Source organism: Antennarius striatus, chromosome 14, assembly GCF_040054535.1.
Source record: "Antennarius striatus isolate MH-2024 chromosome 14, ASM4005453v1, whole genome shotgun sequence".
Classification (NCBI taxonomy): domain Eukaryota; kingdom Metazoa; phylum Chordata; class Actinopteri; order Lophiiformes; family Antennariidae; genus Antennarius; species Antennarius striatus.
In genome coordinates, this window is record NC_090789.1 from 13456715 (window position 1) to 13471099 (window position 14385).

Here is a 14385-nt window from a genome sequence, read left to right on the forward strand (position 1 = left end):
AGCAATACTGTACATTTTAAAAGGCATATAAAACAAAGAGAACCGCTGAAAATGAAACAGTCTTTAATAGCGGAGCATGTTCAGCTGGTTTGTGTAACAATGAAAGTCTCAACAAGCTGTCATTACTGGTCCATAGCCAGCTGAGATTAAATAACAGGAAGTTTGGAGCTTCCATCAATCTACAACTAATGGAACTACAGAAAACACTACAGACTGTTATCACATCAGAGATACAACCTGAACATTTTTGGTCTCCTGCCCAGGCAAGGAAGGTTATTTGGTCCCATATGCATCACCATGTGTCCTCAAATAACAGCTAGCAAAATTATAATATTTCAACAGCCTCAGAAATAGCTAAAAAGGTAGCTGAGACTTACGATGAATAATTTCCATGTGAGTCTGGTTTTATCCAGTCTTTTTCATAAAACTTTCAACTCCTAACTTCAGAAGAGCTGGGCCCAAAGCCCAGGAGTGACTAACATCTACACTTAATGCATTCCAGGCAAGGTTTCAGCTACACATTATTCTCTTCTGTGCTGAGCTATGAACTCTTTGGAAATGAACCCAGAGCTAAATGGCAAAAAGTAAAGGACTTAAATCAAGGTCACTAGAGAGAGAGGATAAAAGACCAGCAGGTGCAAGATATGTTAACAGAGCTGAAGATGTGAAGAAAATATTAACATTTCTGCTGGTCATTTTTGTTGCACAGTGTAAAGGGAGAGCAAGAGCAATCAGGTGTTCTGTACCATACCAACATCAGACAATGGAATTCATTCCTGACTTGTCCCCAATTTAGGTTTGCTGTTGTTGAACTACAGCCACAAAACTGTTCCCCAGACTTCATTTCTGTTTTTCATGTCTCTACTAAAGACGGGACATGTAAGGTTCCATACGAAACAGGGCATGGTGAATCTACATGTCCTCGAAAGCCCATCACAAATTCAATATTTTCTGTCACCATATTCATGTTCCAACTTGCCAATTTGCGTTATTAGACTGACAATGTTCAATACATACTGAAAAATGTGTTCACCTTACAGCAGCAGCAGTTTACTGTAACAAATAAAGTCACAGGAACTGAAGCAGCTTCGCTGTTTGTCCAAATGTGGACACCTTTTTGATTTATGATTTGTGCTACATAAGGTTACTCTGAATGTTGGCCCTTAGACCAGTGGTTTGTAGATGTTCATGTGACCTTTTTAGGACCTCCTTGACTTACTTTGAACTAGCATGAAGCAGGTACTAAAATCTATTACCAATATCAGGTATAAGTAAGACGAGTCAGGGCGTAGTTGAACAAGTATAAGCACATTAATTGTGAGCCTTGGCATCACATCACAAACAGCTTCTTTGAAAGGTGAATTGAAGGTCAATATTGCTAAATAGCAAGTCAAGTTGACTTGCCCACTTTTTAGCAGTTATCCCAATGTTTTGGGCCCTTCATAATACTGTATGTGATGATATTAAAGCAAAACCCTCTCCAAATTGTTTGATCTAAAATCTTTTCTGAAAAAAACAAAACAAAACAAAAAACACCCTCTGGAGATTTCAGCAAAGCCTAGATCCTGGTACCTGGGTATATTTAGAGACAAGTGTATCTGCACAGACTTTTATTTTGTGTCAGGATGATAAAATTAGGGGGGGTTTTTTCAGTGCAGACTTCATTCCAGTGGAGCTCCATGGCAGGATTAACTGAAGCTTAAACAGTAAGCCTCACAGTCTATGTAACCCTGTCAAAGTCAAAGTGAGCATGTCCTGCTCTGATGAAAATCCCTTATGGTGGCAGAGGTCAGCCAGACCACCAGCTTCTATGTGATAAAATGAGACTTCCACTCGCTTCCCCACCTCCTATCTGATCACCTACCTCTTATCTACCATTGGAGGCTTGTAGAGTAGTGCTGAGAAAAGAACTCATTAACACAGTTACAGCAAAATACTAAACTAATGACTGAGCAGAGGGCAGGCTGGACACAGGCTGGGAACAACACATGGTCAACAGTGGAGCTTTGTATGGATACATAGGTACGGAATGAGGCAGGCTGCCAAAAGCTGCAATAAAGAGCTGAGCATAGCAGGAGGCTGCAGAGGAGAATCACCAACCTGCAGGTACAAGCCTGAAAACATGGGCATGCCATTTCTTTTTTGGTTCTCCTCAGCAGTGCTAGCGTTTTCTTCACGTGAAACAGGGAAATGCATGACCCTCCTATTTTTCGGGATAAAAGTTTTTTAATAACACAAAATAATATTTTCTTAAATTTGCACATCACACAGGCTTTCTTCAGCAGAATATGAGTGCACGATAGCCACATTTTCACACGCACCTACCCGTACACACACAGCACAGTACACACTGGATGAAAGGAATTGTAACATGATTTGTTGGAAAAAAAAGAAAGTCCCCATACACTGACTAAATTAGGAAACAATATTTATTTATTGTAATGATTTACACTATCCTAACCTCCCTCGCCCTTATGAGTTACGTTCCTGATTATTTTAAATCACAACTGACACAAAAGCTTAACATAGAAGAAAATATTACTGACTCCACTACATTATAGAAGGACAAGAGGCCTCGGTTAAATTCAGCAACACTGGAATAAGACTGCTGTCAGATTCATCCATAAACATATTTAACATTTCACACCCATATGACTCATATTATCAAGCTGTATTTTAATGTTTTCATGTCTTCATTCCATCAGTCTCCATTTTTAAAATGTTTATATATTCAATTGACACTTAGTTAGAAACAAAACAATGTAGGTCTTCATTGCACAATAAACAAACATACAACTACTCTGTTGGAAAAATGCTGACCCAGACACACGTTAATGATACAGCCTTGTATCATTCAAGCCTAATGTACCTGCTGAAGTGCTCGATAAGGCCACACTAAATCTCCAGATTGCATTGGTACTTCTCTGTAGGCAACCCTGACCCTTGACCTCTTCAAGTACATCCAGTGTGAGAGTTTAAAGGCAATGACAAACATGTCACAAATTCAATGAAGCACAGGAGGGAGTGACGTTTACAGCTGCACTAGGTCACAGGCTGTCATAGAATATTGGAATCGACAAGCAGCTGCATAACACACACATACAACATGCACACACACATACTAGTAAAGCAAGTTAATGGGCACTGAACAAAGAAACACATAATAGTTTCAAAGCCTGCAGTGTTGTGACGGTTGAATGCTGGATTTTGACATGACCCAACAGAAAACATAAAATAGCCAGGTCCACGTCCCAATCTGTGCGGAGTTTGCATGTTCTCCCTGTGTCTGCGTGGGTTCTCTCCGGGTTCCACCTCCAAAAACATGCACGTCAAGTTAATTGACGGTTCCGAATTGATCGTAGGTATGAGTGTGTACGTTCGTGGTTGTCTGTGTCTCTGTGTGGCTCTGCAGTGCACTGGTGTTGCTCCCAGAGTTTTCCCCGCCTTATACCCTAAGCCAGCTGGGACAGACTCCAGCTCCCCGTCACCCGCAATACCGGATAAAGCAGTGAAAGAAAATGGATGTATGGATGGATGTTATTGCCCATATTCCTCAAGATTCATCAGGCTTAAAGTGAGGATCTGAATGACTCAGTGGTTGCACCTTAGTGGTTTAATGAACAGAGATTATTGAACATAATTACAATCCAAGCTAACAGACAATTAGAGTGTATTCAGTATATGGATAAAAATATATAGATAATACTGTAGATACGGTATATACACAGTCTATGTGGCAGGAAAAAAGTACCGGAGTACAAGAAAATGCATTGTCCAATAAAAAAGAATAAGCTCACAGCAATGGAAAAATAAAGAATATCAATAAATAGAAGCAATAATGTTTGAAATGTTTGAAAGGAACGTTTGAAAAGACATCAACTGGGAGACATGTTAGGAGAGGGGCATACAGACTTTGGAGTGTGACTTTGGAAGCCTTCTTTTTCTTTTCTCCTTATTTGTGCTAAATAAGGATAATGACTGAGTGTCATTCTGCATTCACACAGAAACCCATTACAACAGAGAAAAATACTGTGGTCTGACATGGCCTACCATGGATTTAAAGAGAACATTGCCAGTCTCTTGTTCTCATGGCTAAAAACAGAGTTTGTAACATTACATGAAAAGATGTAATTAGTGAAGGTTTACTTAAAATTATTTATATATCACCCAGTTTTCTGTAGACTTCTGGAGTTTAATGACTGGGTTATTTTAAAGCCAATATGTGGTCCACTAGTTTAGGTTGAAGAATATTCTCATGAAACGTTTCATTGTTCTATAAAAGAATTTGAAAGAATTTGAAATTCATTCAGTCATCATTTACTGTAACTTTACATTTATGAGTTCCTCAGCTCATCCCATTCCCTGTGTGTTTCCAACAACTTTGATTTGAATGCTGAGCTTTCAATTCACAATAATATGGAGCCAACAAAAATATGCTTTATTACATTTATAGCAGAGCAGCCAGCTAATGAAACTTTACATTACAAAGTCAAAGTTTTTATCCACGCTTATTGCTTCAAACTAAAGTCACATGATCTCTACAAGTATACATCATCAGTCCCATATTCCATTCTTTTTTTGTTGAGTTCCGTTGTAAAATTGTTGTCACCTTCAGTTTCAAACATTATTTTCCTGTTTACTCTTCAGTGTCTGTCTGTCCTGTTGGTATCAGTGACAATGAATGTTTTTCAAGTTCTTTTTATTTTTGTCTATGTTTTAATACTCACCTTTGTATACAATAATGTCAACTGAACTTGTAGGAAAAGCTTGTGGATATTCAGAGGTGAACCGTCTTTAACTCACAAATACAGTATATGCCACACCTGCACAAGTCCAAATCTCCATCTTCCACTTGTTTTAGGTCATTGCCATTTCTTTGACATGTCTGACTTGATTCTGCTTTGTACGTCATCATTATAATTAGAACATTCCAGTTTATTCTTTTACAGATTTGGCTTATTTGTCTGCAAGTTCATTTCCTTCCATCCTTCCATCTGCTGATGCCTCTGTGAATTCCACTATTACTCCAGTGTTGTTAATGAGTCAAGGATAGTCTGAATGATTTCAATGGTATCCATATTCTGTTTATCAGCTGGAACAGCTATATAAAAGATTTTTAATGCTCACCTACCATGTCCAGTTGCTTGCTTTCTCAGTATTATGTGTTCTATTTAGGTGGGATTTTTTCTAGCTTTAAAACTGGTTTGGTTTCCTAAATCAAACAAATTGTATGAGTCAAATTCAAAACAAACAACCTGCAGTAGATTTTTTTTTAATCTATTTCATTCATATGTGTGTTCATCCTAGCTTGTAGATATGCATCCACGCATATCATATGAATGGTGTGTTAGGAAAATAGGGAATAATATCATCGATTCAGCTCATTACCATTCACCGAGAGATCTGTGATTGCATCAGAATATTTATACACACACAGCATGTTATTTGTATTCAGGTAAGTTAATAGACAGAGCTTTATCAGAACTGAGGGAGCCTCTCATCCCCAACATACATAAAGAAAAGATTCAAGTGAAACAATCATACTATTCCAAAAGCAGCCAAACCACACAGGAGGTGGAGAGAAAGAAAATGTTAAGGTGTATTTTGGGGATTTTTAATATTATATCAGGAAAGTTGATTTCTGGATGTTTTCAAAGTTTTCTGTTAAGATAAATTCATTAAATGAACTTTATTATGTGAGCTTTGAGTGTACGCGTATGCGCATTTTAAGTTAACTAAAAACTCCAAAAACGTGTGCTTCAGGTTAATTGGCCAGTCCCAAATTGTACGTAGATATGAGTGTGTGCATGCGTGGTTGTCTGCATCTCTGTGTGTGGCTCTACAGTGCACTGGCATCGCGCCCAGAGTTTCCCCTGCCTCATGCCTTGAGAAAGCTGAGATAGGCTCCAGCTCCCCGTGACCCATGACAGCGGATGAAGCAGTTAGAGAAAATGAATGAATGAAAATAACACACACACAAACACACTGCACAACACTCCAGTTCACTTTAATTATTGTGCTTTAGCTTTAGAATCAAAATACTTACAAATAATTATAAAAATTAAAAAAACAGAAACTGACCATTCAGCTGTTTTAAGTCACGTCTATATGGAAGCAAAACAAAGATTGTTTGAATTTGAACAAATGATCTCAGAGCAGGATGGTTAAAAACTTTCCTGTCTGTGATACATTTCTTTCTGAGTCACTGAGCCTCAAGCTCTTTTCCCTTTCTTAACATAGAAAGTGCCCAGACGACTGTATTTTCATGTGGAACCAAAGGAACAAGATTAAACCTCGTCACACAGCTTTTATCTGTGTTGAGTAATGATGTTGTCGCCGCACCTTCTGATTTTAATACAAAGACTATCTTCAAAGGGGAAACTGCCATGCCTGTGCAGGTCAAGCAAATTCCATGGCTGGCCAAAGACAGTCATGTGCAGCTTCAAAAACAAAGTTCTTTTTTTTTTTATTGTTCCTCTCCACATATAAAAGCAGTGACAGCAGAAGAATCTCAGTGTGAATCAGAACTTGAGCTGATGTTTCAGCGGTGGTCCCACATCATCATCACACCCTTGTAACTACATTATTACCTTTTTGGTGCAGATTGCTAATAACTCAGAGCAGGAAGGACTTCCTGTTTCATGTCATATGGAAAATAAAATCTGTTGTTCTGTTCAATGCTTCTTTATACAATGCTTAATACAAAAATTAGCTTTATTCTTAACAGTGGGTTGTGTCTGTTCTAAACTACAAAGAGATCATCTCCAACTGTCTTGAATTTAATCTCAGTCACACTGTAGTTTAATTTGGATGCATTGAGCTGAATTTGCAATCGATGCCTTATCAATAACACCAGCTGTCCAGTGATCTGCAAGTTCATATATGAATGAGCGCAACGCTTGATCTGTAATGATTTAAGAACCCTCTATTATCAACCCTTTAAAATTTGAGCACCATCTCCACCCTCCTTCAGCCGTAGTAGATTCTTTATCTAGCAGGTGGGGGAATGATGTACCGTCTGTAGACTTAGACCCAGCTGCAACCTGGGAGGGGGGGGGGTGACATTTTCATACACACAGTATGTATAAGTCCATGTATTTGACTCATTAATCACTTTTAATTCTGCCACCATGAACACTAAGAGGAATGTGTCCCATCTGGTTTCATTAAAAATGGTTAATATTGTTAATATTGTTAATATTGTTTCATGATGTACTGTAATGAATTTTCCTATTTTTTACTATTTTTGTCTTTTTTTCCATGGAAAGACTCCTGCATCAACTCTCTGATACACTAAACAACAATCACAATGTACAACTTAACAAAATCTCCATGTCTTTCTACAATGAAATGAGACCCAAGGTGGTAGATTTGACACTTGTTTTCCATAATATTGTCAAAATTATTTTTGAGGTATTTGTACAGTGCAGTAAGCAACCACACATGACTGATCTCTCAGCCTCCTCCAGCTTTCACTGGAGATAATCAGTGGAGTTATCCAGCTGTCTCCTTCCAACTCCTGTGATGACTAACAGACAGAGGAACATCAGCACCCAATCACTCGGCCATGTTATGGTTTTGTGGTTTGCCAAACTGGGTGAGGAGAACCAAATGTCTTCATTAATAGTGATTTGGCTACTGAGGAATTGTGTGTTTAAATTATCTCTGGTGCCAATCAGTGATCTGCTGTGTTTTCAACCTCACCGTTTAGCTCAACCCGGACCTTCAACCAAGGTGACACTGAAAAATGTAGTCACGACTATCCACAGCGCTTGCAATGGAAACCCTTAAATTAATGAGGCAGTATCTGAGCTACACCAAGCAGTGGTATTGAAGCATTACAGTTAATGGTCTTGAACTTAAAGACCAAAACAAGATATTTTAAGAAAAGCTGTTAATTACCAGACTAACCTTACAGTCAATTAGATTTAGGCACAAGGCTGACAGCCTTCCCTGATGGAGTTAATAAATAAAATCCAATCAACCTTTAAAAACTGCTCCTTAGGCTCTGAAGCTGCTTTAAATAAAGCATCAGTGGTAAGGATGATTGATGGCCAGGTTAGGCTGAAGGATTTATTAAATCTATAATGGAGTTGATGTTGCGTCCATAATGAGCTTTCCTTGTTTTTTTTTTAAAAATTAATCGAGGAAGAGGAGAAAGCCTTCATCCTTTCATTCTAGCCATCTGCTTTGGCAGCCTTTATAATGCTCAGCTGCATTTTTGATCTTCTAACCTGTGTCTCACTGTTCCCATCTCCCTTTTGTATTTAGTCTGCATGTTCCCTTTTGCTCCATGCCAGTTTGTCTTTTGTTCCAAGCATTCCATCTTTATCTTATGTGTATATTTAGTAACTGTAACCTATCTGATTTTGACCAGGTTGTCTGCCTTCTTCTTGGATTTTTGCCTTCAACTGGCTGCCTTCCCATGTATGAAACCTGGTTCTGACAAATGTGTCTGCATTAAGTCTGGGTCATGCTTTTGAGTCCTGTTTTTTTTTTCCTGTGGGTTTCCAGGTGTTACATGCTTTCACTGTTGCAGAAAATGAATGATTGATGAATGAATGGATGAATGAATGAATGAATGAATGAATGAATGAATGAATGAATGAATGAATGAATGAATGAATGAATGAATGAATGAATGAATGAATGAATGAATGAATGAAAATATATGGTTAAGGTGACCCCTGGGCTGAAGTAATAATTGAGGTAATTTATTTTCTCCTGTAAAATATTTTATGACATTTGTAGTCCCCTTCATGCTACATTCAAAGAACATTTTTCTCACCTTTCCCAGGAAGGTTATATTCTCAGTCTTGTCCAGCTGGTTGTTGGATTCTTAGCAGAGTTCTGTAAAAACTAGTGATAAGAATTCCATGAAGATAAATACTATATACTGTGTGTGTGTGTGTGTGTGTGTGTGTGCGTGCGTGCGTGCGTGCGTGTGTGTGTATGTGTGTGTGTAACTGACTGGTCACAGTATTTTTATGTTAGGAAGCTTTATGCTTGGTCAGGATCTCCTGGTCAGGAGTATTTCACCTCTAAACCTGTTCTCATCTACTAAGTAGCGAAGTGAAGGCTAAATCCCAACGTCACAGTCTTGTCAGACACAACCATCTTGAGCTCACCTCAACTGCTGTCTCCTGGGTAGCTTTCTTCAAAAACCAGGATTCTAAATCCATTATCTGTTGGGAATAGACCACCAGAAAGCAACGGCAGCAACTTTAACCAAATAATTACATTGCTTGGCCAGGCATATATTGTCCAGTTTGTTGAAAAATATTGGTTTGTTTGTCCAGTAAATATGCTACAGAAGTGTGCAGCAGGTTACTTACAGTCCGTATTCAAGTGGATTTTCCACTAAAAACCCATTTTTGTTGTATTTTACTCATACGTTCAAAACATTTAAGTGTATTTGTTATCTGTAGGTAGTAAATGTCTGATGTCTTGGTAGAATTTGGTTGATTTTAATGCAAAATGTTTTCTTGTTGAGTTTAATAGTGTCATGACTGACACACAGAAGATGGGGGGGGGGGTCCATTTAAGATGTGGATAAACCATGATCTTCATCTTTATGCACAACCACTTTTGAAAGGTATTGACTTATATTGGTATTGACTATTCCCACATGATAGAAGAATAGTAGAGGAGAGAAGTTATGCCTAAAAATAAGCCAAGTTAAGATAGATTATGAGATGAATGCTTTACAAAGCAAGTGTGAAATTGAATTTAATTCTGTCCAGCGGTTTCCAAGGAGATTTAGAAAAACCAGACCCCCATCAAATCTGCATAAAATAGCAACTGTGTCCGCTTGTTCAAGCCTTTTCTGCATAATTATCCCTTCACATGTTTAGTCATCCATCCATCCATACATCCATCAGCCATCTATTGATCCATCAATCCATCCATCCATCCATCCATCCATCAATCCATTCATTCATTTATTCATTCATACATCTAGTCATCACATTATCCACCTTCAGCCTTTCTCTCTCTTTCTCAGTGTGAGTGTGAGGTTACCATCAGTGAAGCAGATGGCCATTCACAGATTGGCCAACTCTTCCATTTCATTTTAGCACACACATGGTTATGTGTAACAACAATCTGTACTGTGATGCAGACACATGCCACACCATTTGGGTTTGTAAGCATACCCCCACCTCCCACCCATCCTGTGTGTGCGGAGCTGGCAGTTCACTTCCACCAGTGGATCTCCTCCTGCAGTGTTCAATAACCTTGAAATGACCAAATTCTTTCTGCAGCTCCTCTGCAGCAAAACACTCAAGAGAATGTTAAAAAAATGAAACAAGAAGCTCCATTTTATTCAGCCCCAACCCTCTGCAGAACTCCTTTCTTTTTCTCAGCTTGCCGATATACTGTATACACCATTGGGGAAAATAGAAATATGTGATTGCTGCCTAAAAACTCCCATGGGGAGTTCATTCTCTGCAGAGAAGAACTGTAAGCTGAAAGTTTAATTGAAATGTCGTCTGTAATTATCTGCATCTTCCTTTTGGCTTTGCCTCAGGAACAAAATGTTTCATTTCATAATTCCTGCAAATCAAAACAGATTAAGAGAATATAACAACTGGTCAATATTTATCTGTCGGTTAATCTCTGTGTCTGAACATTGTTCTTCTGCTCCAAATCCAGACTGACATTCTCTTTTCTCCTCAAATCTCTACAAAACCTTTAGATTTGCTCATTCAGTCCTCAGGATCATGGTGTATTGTAGTGAACAGGCTTTAACCTGGACTCCCTCCAGTGAAGAGTGAAATAAAAACTCCCTCAATAACATCTGAAGGCCTCTGGATCTTTGGATCCATTCTCTTATCCAGGAAAGCACATTGATAATTTGAAATACCAGATACTCTCTAAAATAAATGTGCACCATCCCCCAATCCTTTGCCTGAGCAACAAACCCCTTTAACTGCATACTCTATGTGCAAGGAGGAGGAGGACGACAGCGACGGGGGAGGTGGGAGACTGATGTGCTAAATGGCAGTCAGGCCGACCAGGTCATAAAAAGACTCGTGATGATTAACAGCGGATGGATGCAGCCAAGCAAAATGACATACCATTAAGGGAAAATATTATATTACCCATACTGATCCCCAACAGTGAAAATTATGTCGCCACATCAGGGCCATCTACACATAAACTGCAGCTTAACTTTAATTTTTAAAGCCTCCAAGCATGCCTATATGATGTTCATCATCACTCTGTGTTCCTCTACTCCTTCCAGTCATCCTGCTGCTGAGTCTGAGACACCAGTCGTGTTGTGGAGAAACACCCGTGACAGCGTGAGCCTCTAAATCGAAAATGAAAGCCTCTAAATCTAAATCTGTTTTGGAAAATATGGATGTAAGCGAGTAACCTTGCACCACTGGGGTGTTACAAGTGCCAGTCTTCCTTGTGGGTATGCATCTGACTGAACGATGACTGTTTTAAGGGCAGGATCAAACAGTTCACCGTAGCAGTGCATCTGCAGACACTGGTATCTGACCTCCAAGCAGTTCAGCAACACAATATTTAATGGACAGCATAAAACATCACCACTGAACATACCCAGGCAACAAATGACACTGTGTTGGAAAGCAGTCAATAAAATCATTTAGGACAACATTTTCATTTATTTTAATGAGAAATCTTTTCATCATGGAAAATTTATCCTGACAATGATTCAATGTGTTTTATTTACAAGTCAATGTGTGACCTTTACTGCAGTAGATTCAAGATACATATATCTTTGAAATATGAACTACGAAAAACAGCCGCTCCAATGTGTGCACTCATGAGCAATGGAAAAAGCACAGTGTCTTAGTCATTCTGTCCACCTAATATTAGTCTGCATCAAAGGTGCATGTCTTGTAATGATAGGAGCAAAAACACTGAGCTGATGAATATGAGAGGAGGAGGAAAAGAAGGAGGAACCTTCATCTAAAAACAATTCTGTGGTTGTCAGTGAAGGTGACACTGAACTAAAATATTTATTTAATAGATTATGTCTGAGATAATTGTGAGTGAAATAAAATTAGATATTTTTTAAAGCATTAAAAAAAAAAGTTCAAGGTAAAAGCATGAAGTAGCTATGATCCTGATTTTTAAGTCTTAACACACAACCCGATGTACAAAACACATAAATCCACCCCATCCTGTGTCTGATCAACCAGGTTCACTAGTTATCATTCCTGATGTAACCCCCAACACCTCAGGAAGAGATGAAAAAACTGGAAAGCTTTCTGTTCGCACCACTCAGCATCACATCAGCATTTTCTAGCCTGTTGTAAACTCGGTGTAATTTCCTGTCCAGTCAGAGCAGCAGCGGTTGAAGCCGAGTAACCCTTCTTGGAGATAATAGAGTGAAGGAGAGAGATAAGATCTGAGTCCCCGCCGGTTCAGTGTGTTTGAATGCTCCACTGCTGCCAGCCTTTGTTTCTGCACTGTCAGACATGTTCTTCTTGCAGCTGCAGCTGAAAACACACTGCATTAGAAATGACCTCAGATGAAAGCATCTGCATCCGCACATCATGTCTGCATCTTCCATTCCTTATAATCAAACATCCTCAATTTGAATATATTAGTATTGCAACTGCTTCCCACAAGCTCTGCCTACATCTTCCTTTAAAACCAGAACGTTCCTCTTTTTGGCGACTTCAAAGTTTGCCGGTTTGAAGTTCTCCTCCTTTCTTTCAGATCCTCTGTTAGACAGAAAACCTCAAAAGAAAACAGGCCTGAAGCTGTTGGCAGAGCAACCAACACGGAGCCGAAGCAAATGAGGAGAAGGCAGCAAGATGAAGACCTTATTGAAGGCAGAAACGTCGAGAGAGATAAGGAAAAAAATTATGGTGGTGAAGGTTTTATCAAAGACCACATTAAAGGCGGGGGAAGAAAAGATCAAGGAAAGAATAATAAAATGGAAATCGGCTTTCAAGGAATGAAACGAACAGAGCTGTATTTTCAAAGAGGTCAAAATGGAGTCAAAGAAAGACACCCTGTCAGTTGAATGAAGAGGTCAGTGTGATTGTCAGAGGGGCTCGGTTTGGTTCTGGTTGCATGAATAATCAGAAGCTGATGGAGGAGGAAGTGTAGGCCAGCAGTCTGAACAAACGATGGAGGGATTTTCCATTTTGATTGTTAATCCTCTAAAAGCTTCTGGAAGAGAGCCAAAGTTGGCTTCCCTTTCTATCTCTCTCTCTCTCTCTCTTTCTCTCTCTCTCTCTCTCTCACCCTCTCTCTCCTGCCTTCTCTCTGTTTTTTGTGACATTGACTCAATTGCAGCTTTTTAAAAGTCGTTCACTCAAAATGAAAATTGTGTCATGATTGACTCACGCATGAAAAGTTGATGTCTTCTTCAGTTGTTACCCCCTCAGACCAGATGAAGAGTCAAAGTTCGTTCATTTTAATGCAAAAATATTCGTTGGACCACAGTCAGATCAGGCAAAGGTATCAAAGACAATAGGCAAAGAGAATAATCAATGAGGACGATCATACAGGAGTATTCAAACAAGAGATAAGAGTGATCTAACACATGAGGAAGGGAAACACATTCTGAATACACAATCAGACACAGGTGAAACACAAGAGGACCAGAAAAACATTCACACAAATGTAAAACTTGACAAGACATGGAATCTGTAAGGAAAAGGACTAAGATGCCGTGACTTCAATGTCGCCTCCAAGTGTTGGAGTACACCCTGTCTGAAGAAGATGGAGGCTGGCAGGGAAACACGGAGGTGAACGCAAGTTCTCCACCCATCAGGAGCAGGTTCGGCCATCATGAAAAAAAAAAAGAAAAATGGAATAAATTAAATGGTTATACTTATCCAGTGACACGTATTATAAAATTATTTCCATTTTACATTGCTATACAGTGAGACTGTAATGCTCTCTCTATATGTCGCTATTAAAATGTTCAAACACGTTTGCTCTATGAACTAAATTCCCATAATTTGTATGATATATACAGCGTTTTTGTTTGGGGGTTTTTGTCAACAACTACCTGTGCATAACGTCTTTCTTGAGTTGAGCGGTCCTGAAACAGCTGGGAGAAGTCATGAAGTGAGGCACGCAGTTGTCCTACCTCATGGTAGGGGGCGCTGGTGATCCCAGGGATTCGGCGGAAGATCGCAGAAGACGTGACAGCAAACTACAATCGATAGTCAGCGAGTCAAGTGCAGCCATTCATTTTTTTGGGGGGGGGGGTTCCGCTCGTCTTGCCTTATAAAAATGGAGGATTAAATATCTCAACTCGAAATTTTTTTGATGCTTTTGTTCAGAAGGAGCGGCGCATGGATTTCATTTTTAAGTAAATGTGACATAAACAAACATGTAGGTAATAAGATAACAATGTTTTTTTAATAAAATGTGCTTATTGTGTGTTAC